Raw genomic sequence first — 7,977 nt, forward strand, 5'->3', positions numbered from 1 at the left:
GCATTGTTACACATGTAGTGCATAGTTATTTTCTCAAAAATGGACGGCAAAGTCGACGTTGCCGGTTAAAAAATAGGTCGCGAAGTGCGTTGTTTATGGTCATTCAAAAAATTAAAAAGTTAAAAACATTGCAGTCTCGATTTCGGGACTGCAATGTCGCATACAAATTCCATTATTTAACGAGTTCCAAACTTTTTAAAACTTTAAATGGCCATATCAAATGAAGGCATAGGTCCCTTTAAACAGCCAAACAGATGATCAGCACTTATTATTATAAAGCCTGTAACAGACTATCGCACCGCACCGCGACCTTGGAGCGTCGCACTCATAAGTGAGCGAGAAACAGATATCTCTTTCTCGCTCTCACTTACGGGTGCGACGCTCCGAGGTCGCGGTGCGGTGCGATAGTCTGTTACAGGCTTAATGTTGGTACCGCGACTATTTAGGTGTCTCAAATAGGTTGGCGTATTTTCAGCAGAAAAATACACTTCTTTTTTTTTTAAAAGGCGGCAAGCAAATCTTTTTAATGGTTTTACCTTTTTCTGTGAAAATTTGAACGTTGCTTCTGTAAAATATTTCTATTTCTTGCACCATTTTTGAGAAAAGCACTATATATGACTCGGCTGGAAGGCTACTTGCTGGCTTCGCATTCAATTAAACGGACTCCCAAGGTCGTCCGTTTAAAACGAATCCTCAGCCTACAAGTAGCTACTTCCGATCCTCGACAATAATGTACTATTTCCATCGTATTTTCTCGGAAACGTTCGTGTTTGTCATGCTACTTCAGTCAACCTCAGTACTTTTTGTGCCGAGACTGACCGAAATAGCCAGACACGTTCGTACGGTTCCGTGAAAATACGATGGAAAATAATTATGCACTACGTCTGTACATACGATTCACGTGAAAAGGCTCGGGAAATTACCATCCATCAGGTCATTTTCTGAACAGATACTGTATCTCAATCTCGACACGAAAAAAGATCAAAAGCTGTAGTCGGGGCTTCTCTTTGGTCGGGGAAAATTTTTACTGGAGTCGAAAGGAATTATTGACCACATGTGTCAATTAGAATTTCAACCTTACCTCCTTCGATTTAAGGAAATGTTTAAATTTGATTGGAATTGCAGCAGGTTTGGAATATAAATTTGGATTGTTTTTCCTTCTAGTGTCTTGCGGCCTGGAAAAAGGTTACGTAAATAGCAAATTGCGTGGCGGGCATTGACGTTGTCATTTAAACATGGAATATAATTACTGTTGATACGATTTAAATTCTTTTGAATCTCTTAAGTCAGTAAATTAATAGTGCATTTAGTAAAGTTCGCGTGGTTGCATATTCAGCGCATATTATATATTTCAATACTGACTCTAAACTAAAATTTCAATTTTTTCAGATATTCGACTACTTGAGAAGGCTGATTTGTAAAGATAAGTTTTTTAAAGCATATTAAGACCAATGAAAACGGTTACTCCACAATTCCACATCTGATTTTGAACTAAATGTTTCCGATTTCATCGCTCTAGGGTCTGAACTATATTATGTATATGATATGACCCTTTTTTGTATATTAAAGTACTTGTTTACTACTCCTATACTAAGCAGCATGAAAACGGGTGTCTTTGAATAGAAACTTCAATTGAGAGTGACTCGTTGGCATTGTTTGTGAGTGGTCTTATCCTGTTCTACAGTTTACATTCATACTAATCTTTGTAATGAGTCTCAACTAGACTTGTACATTCGCGTTAATTTCTCGCTAGACGACTCCATTTTTGGCACACTGTTGCATAGTGTTGCTTCACAATAACTGCAATGAGGATGCACCTTTAGAACAAGACAACACACGTTTCAGCCCCATAATAGAAAGAAAATACATATAATTATTTAACGTTACAATATGAACAACGCGGTATACAATAAATAAAAACATCAAGACGCGAAACCAGATCTCCAAATCAAATCTATACTGCCCACAGTGCCCAACCGACACGGGTAAGTATTATTTGACAATCATTGCTTTCTGGTTTTTTACTGGTATTTTTTAGATTAGCTTAGTTTTAGTTTTCCAGATATGTCGGAACCTGTACGGAAATAAGAGACCGTCGTGTGCCCAAGGCAGGTATCGAACTTGTGTTGAGATTCCTTTATGAAATATAATGAAATAAGTCAATAGACACTATTTTGTAAGTGCCACGTCCGAAGTTGTCTAACAAGATAAGCGCATACTGCGTTCAATATTTAATTAACTACACGTTAGTATACCGAAGAGTGGAGCTATTGGAGTCAAAGTGGCTAGTATATGCCATAAGGGAGGTCAAAACTTTGACCGTTTGACCGTGTGTGTATTCAAAGAAAATATTTTTATGATTTTAAATAGTGTCGCATCGTGGTTTACAAATAGCTCCATTTACGGTAATATACTGTCAAGGAATTTCATTTCTGTTCTGTGCCATTTATTACCTTTTTTTTCACTTTATTGACAAACTGTGTACAGAAGATGACATTTATATAATAAGAACATTGTCCCAACAGTTACCCGACATGGGCATGCAATGTTTACTTACATCTACTTAATACCTATATTTACATACATGCAATTTATCAATGTACCTTGTCAATATACCCCCTACTTCCCTTCTTCCTCGCGTTATCCCGGCATTTTGCCACGGCTCATGGGAGCCTGGGGTCCGCTTGGCAACTAATCCCAGGAATTGGCGTGGGCACTAGTTTTTACGAAAGCGACTGCCATCTGACCTTCCAACCCAGAGGGGAAACTAGGCCTCATTGGGATAAGTCCGGGTTCCTCACAATGTTTTCCTTCACCGAAAAGCGACTGGTAAATATCAAATGATATTTCGTACATAAGTTCCGAAAAACTCATTGGTATGAGCCGGGGTTTGAACCCGCGACCTCCGGATTGCAAGTCGCACGACGCTCTTACCGCTAGGCACAGACAAGACATCCTCTAGACTGAGCATAGTAACGCTACCCCCTCTGCCACTCATACGGTAGTTTTACTCCATCTTCGAGTCAATCCCGTGCCGTGATTGGTCCGTGTCTTTGAACGGATCAATCACGGCACGGGATTCGCTCACCTCGTCCCCCCGCACCCCCGTATTTTTGGCAGCATCGGTTTCATGAAATAATTGCTCTAAGCTCAGTCTAGAGGATTCCTAGTCTATGCCGCTAGGCCACCAGCGCTTCAATATACATAAAAATATATAAAAGTCCCTAGAGATGTCATATTAGGGCCGTATTAATAGTTAGATAGAGTTCTGTATTCTGTACAATATAAGAGCAATTTCGGCGTATGTCCTAAACAAATCTTCTTCTGAGTTATGAAAACGTATGGTATTTTCGTAACTCAACGGAAAATTTCATTTTTCGAGCCAAGTTGTGATATCGTAGGAGCTCTTCAAAGCAGCCAAATTTTATCCACATCTAAATAGAAAAAAAGCCAACAAAAGCATGGCGTGACAAGGTACGACGGAGCACAGAAATTAAATTCCTTGACCGTGCATTGTACACAAGTTTTAGTCATCATGATTGTCATGAACTAAAGCAAAGAGAATGTAATGACTAAAGTGATATTTTACAACTTGTAATTATTGAGGATAACTCAGCGACGTAGCTATCGGCGAATTAGGTGCTTTTTCATATAAACTTTTTATAATATGATATGATATTAATAAGTAAAATATTGTATGAAAACAAACTCTTATTGTGAATTGAAAGAGATTGCTAGTAAGATGAAGAAGTGAGTTTATTAACGGAAACTGTGAAGTAGGGTAATAGGGTAATACCTACTAATAACTTGGACGATTTGTTAGTGAACTGGCGAATCAAATTGATCACTTATGGCCAGGCCAGCCCCATGCTGAGTCGGGGCCGTTTCGTGGCTCTGCCTCGGTTCGTTTTTTAGCATTAGAAAAAGGATAAATAATCTTGACGTGTGTTTATAATGAAAAACACTTTTTGAAATTACAGCAAATATGTAACAATTATATAGCAAGAATATATATTTACATTCTTTTGGTTTCATTAGTAAAAGTTACAATTTTTTAAAGCATTTATCAAAACAAAGATATGCCAAGATTGTTTACCCTTTTTCTAATTAAAAAAATCGGGATATAATAATGTGTTGTTATGTTATGTTGAAGGTGTTGTTAGTTTACTTGTATACTTTTTACCTGTATCTTCATTTACTTCTTGTATGTACATACATACATCGTTTTGACACGAATAAGTGATTTCTGATCTTAGTATAATATTATTATAGTTCCAATTTGTGATATAAAAAACAAAGCTTAAAAGAACTAATATCTTCGATCTCTTGCAAACTCTTCCAATATTCGCCATTACTCGTATTTAAACTCGTCCAAGACATTTAAGACAATTAAGACTTGTCCTAGGGTACGGTACGGTAGGATATATAATAATTTATCATTTTAACCAATATTTATATTGTCAGCATATTGAAAATTTTATCTATAATTATTTTTGTAATTAATTTTATGATTTTTTTGGCAGAATCGATTTTAACTAAGAAGTTTCTAGCCTCATACTTGACATGCATATTTGGATGTGTGTATAAACCGTTCCGTTCCGTTCCGTTCGTGCTTTACTGTATTTGCGCAAATACGACGAAGTGTATAGGCGTAATACATTTGATTGTACCCTGTGAACACAGATTGTACCAATATTTGTGTAAACAGTACAAAAGCCGCATTAATGGCGTTGGCTCAATGCAATATTTGTTTACAAATGTTCACTTGTAGAATACTCAGTTCTACTTATATCCAAAATTAACACAATTGATCTCTTTGAAGAATTTGGCTGGTTCCAAAAAGTGTTATTTGTTACCTACATAATAATGCGTAAAAGAGTCTCGAATTAGACAGCTGAAATAGATGGCGCTAATGTTTGTCAATTTTTAATAACCAAAGTGTTCGATAGCTGTAGCGTTTGTCCGAAGGTTGACATGATCATTGAATAATATCGTTCCAGTTCCACATCAAAAAAAGTTTACGATAAACGACTAAATCATTTAAAATCAACAATTACTTGCTTATTTACCATTAAATAAACAATTGTTATTTATGAGTACCACTGACATCGCATTATGAAACGACTGAAGATCATGATCTCGTTCCTACTGATCTCAAGTAATTTAAATTTAATTTAACGTATTCGTAAAAAACATACGCTTCTGTGGCCCACATGGCCATATATTTAAGTAAAACAAGGTTCAATTATTTTGCAGTCGATATACGAATATGTGTAGGCAGTTTAAACTGTGCGTTATAAGCTGACGTATATCTCAAGGACGAGCCTTACGTGCACTAAAAATGGTACTAAGTAGTTCAGCGGTGTCACTCACGAATTCGAGCAGCCAAACGTGCAGTCTAACACAACTAGTTGCGACCAATGTCGCGCGTGATGCGAACTCATCAACCAATCGCGTTGTAGCGGTGTCACACCGCTGTACTGGCCCCATTCATGCCCCATTCTTATTGCCCGTAAGGCCAGTCCTGAGATATACGTCAATGGTTATAAGTATTTTGGATTTCTATTCATTATCAAATCTTCACCACTAGTTCCGGGATTGTAAGCCTTACCGACTGCTTAAAAAAAGCACAAGTTTCTGGGAGCCTAGCTAAGATGACAATTATATACTTAGTTAAGACAAACGCCAAACGAAAAAAATAATTATGTATTGGAATGGCAAAAGTCACGTGAGTATGTCCATACACTATTTGATTTTCGATCGGCGTTTTTTATCAACGATTGTCATCTTGACTTTGAAATGTTCAGATAATAATGATCATATAGGTATTAAGATGATTTGCTTTGCTGGAAAAGACGTTGTATTTAACTTTTAACGGAATGACCATAAAAACGAGCAATAAACTTATTTTAATGTAATTTATCAATTATTTTAATATATCATGATATGTATACAAATATTTGTTAGTTGTGTTGGTTTGCATATTGTATTAATTTACGTTTAAGATATTGTTTATGAAATGTACCACACTTTGATACGGATAAAAATAAATTTAATCAAACCGGAGCTTAGTTTTATTTATAAAGTTAAATAACAATTTAATAGCAATAAACCTTCTTATCTCTGCCTCAGAAGTTTAAACAAAAATATCCTAGTGCATTAATCATTACACCAAGACATTAAGCCATATTCTTCTTTTGCCTGACCGTTTTGTAGATATGTACAAATACCAGAGATCACACCAAACGAATAGTATCGGTATGACCAATGTCCAAATCAAACCCCACAAACCACCATAGTCCAATGTTTCTGTAACTAAAGACCGTCGTGGCAATGGAGGCGCATTGCGAGGTCTGCATCATCCACAACGGATACCTTGGTGTCATCAACTCATCACATAACCACGACCACACTGTCAAGAATGAACGACTGAGGAGGAGGGTCGTCGGGCTGACAAATACTAAACGACAAGCCATGTCATCTTTCGCATAGATTACTCGACTCGTAGGTATGTAGTGTATGTACTTGCCTATTTAGTTTAGATTTCTCTGAAAAACGTAGAAAATCCCAGATTATTCCAAAACACGTTAAAAATATTCCTTATTAACCTTTTAACCTGTCGAATCCCACGATATGACGTCACCCATAAGCGTTCTGGCTCATATATGAGCCACTGGGAGCTGACAGATTAACCGCCATAGAATACGTCATCGAGCGTGCTCGTGTCGCCGGGGGGTACGAAGTTACACGAAGTTTTGTCTTATTTATCAGACAGCGGCGAAATGAGCCCGATTTTGTATGTCTTATATATCAGTCTATGGCGGTTAAAAGGTTAATAAGTGCTTTTATAGTGTGAAAAACTACTTTAACGAAAAATATGATTAAAATGAACTCATAATAAGTACCTACCTAATGAAAATTGATAATATTTATTTGTAATTGTTAAGCTAGTAGTTTTTAAGTTAACTGTATTATAGGTATAATATGTTGCTGTGTCCTTACAGGGCGTCATTTGGGCGTCACTTAAACTAACCCAATAATAGTACCACCTTTATAACTGGTTTGTGATATGCAATAAATGATTCTATTCTATTATGAGTAGAAACAAAGGCTAATTTCGATAGTAACTCGTATCTCTTATAACAGTTTGTGGTACCTACCATACCTAGGCATAGGACGCCTATAAGGGATTGGTGCCGTGTTCAAAAGATTAAACGTACTTGGGACCCTGGCGCGGACGGTGAAGGGAATGGAAGTGCCACGTTCATAGATCCTAACGAACGTTTTCTTCAAATGTCGACCTACCTCCATAAACGTAATAGTTTGTGTATAACCTAAATGTCCTAAAGTTATTGCACCGTTTCATCTCGCACGCACCGGAGTAATTAAAAGCAGTAATTAATATTAAAACTGCTGAAGATGAATCCGTTATCTTCTGTTGTTGGTCGAGTTATCAGCTTCTTTCGATAACTCGTAACCTGCCCGCTTGCACAAGAGCGAAGCGGACATTAAACTTGGGTAGATAGAAAAGGATAAAGTCAGTCGGGGTAAATGCGCCTATGTAGCAACAACAGCTACGTCTAGAGCGTAGTCGTTAATGCTGTTCCACCATGCCCAACCATTCTCATTCCTTACTGGGAAATGTGCGGTCTTTTTATATGAGGTAACCGTCACGTAAAATGTTTGTAGACATTTTTTTAGAAAACTAGCACATTTTATTTAGAAATGTAACATTTTAGTTATGAAAACATATTTCTTTAATTATTTTTTAAATTAAGCTCAAGCAAAAGAGATTTGATGTGACTGTCATAGGGATCATCATTCGACGCGACAGTTTTGTATAGTTCAGCATCTAGAGGCAAGTGTGGTCTGTTACAACCCCGCCTACAGCTTAGACATCCTACACCTTAAAATACCGTGTTATTATAAAAAAAAAAATATTTAAAAAATCCTAATGGAAGTAAATCGACGCCAAGA

Source organism: Cydia amplana, chromosome 2 (assembly GCF_948474715.1).
Source record: "Cydia amplana chromosome 2, ilCydAmpl1.1, whole genome shotgun sequence".
NCBI classification, from domain to species: domain Eukaryota; kingdom Metazoa; phylum Arthropoda; class Insecta; order Lepidoptera; family Tortricidae; genus Cydia; species Cydia amplana.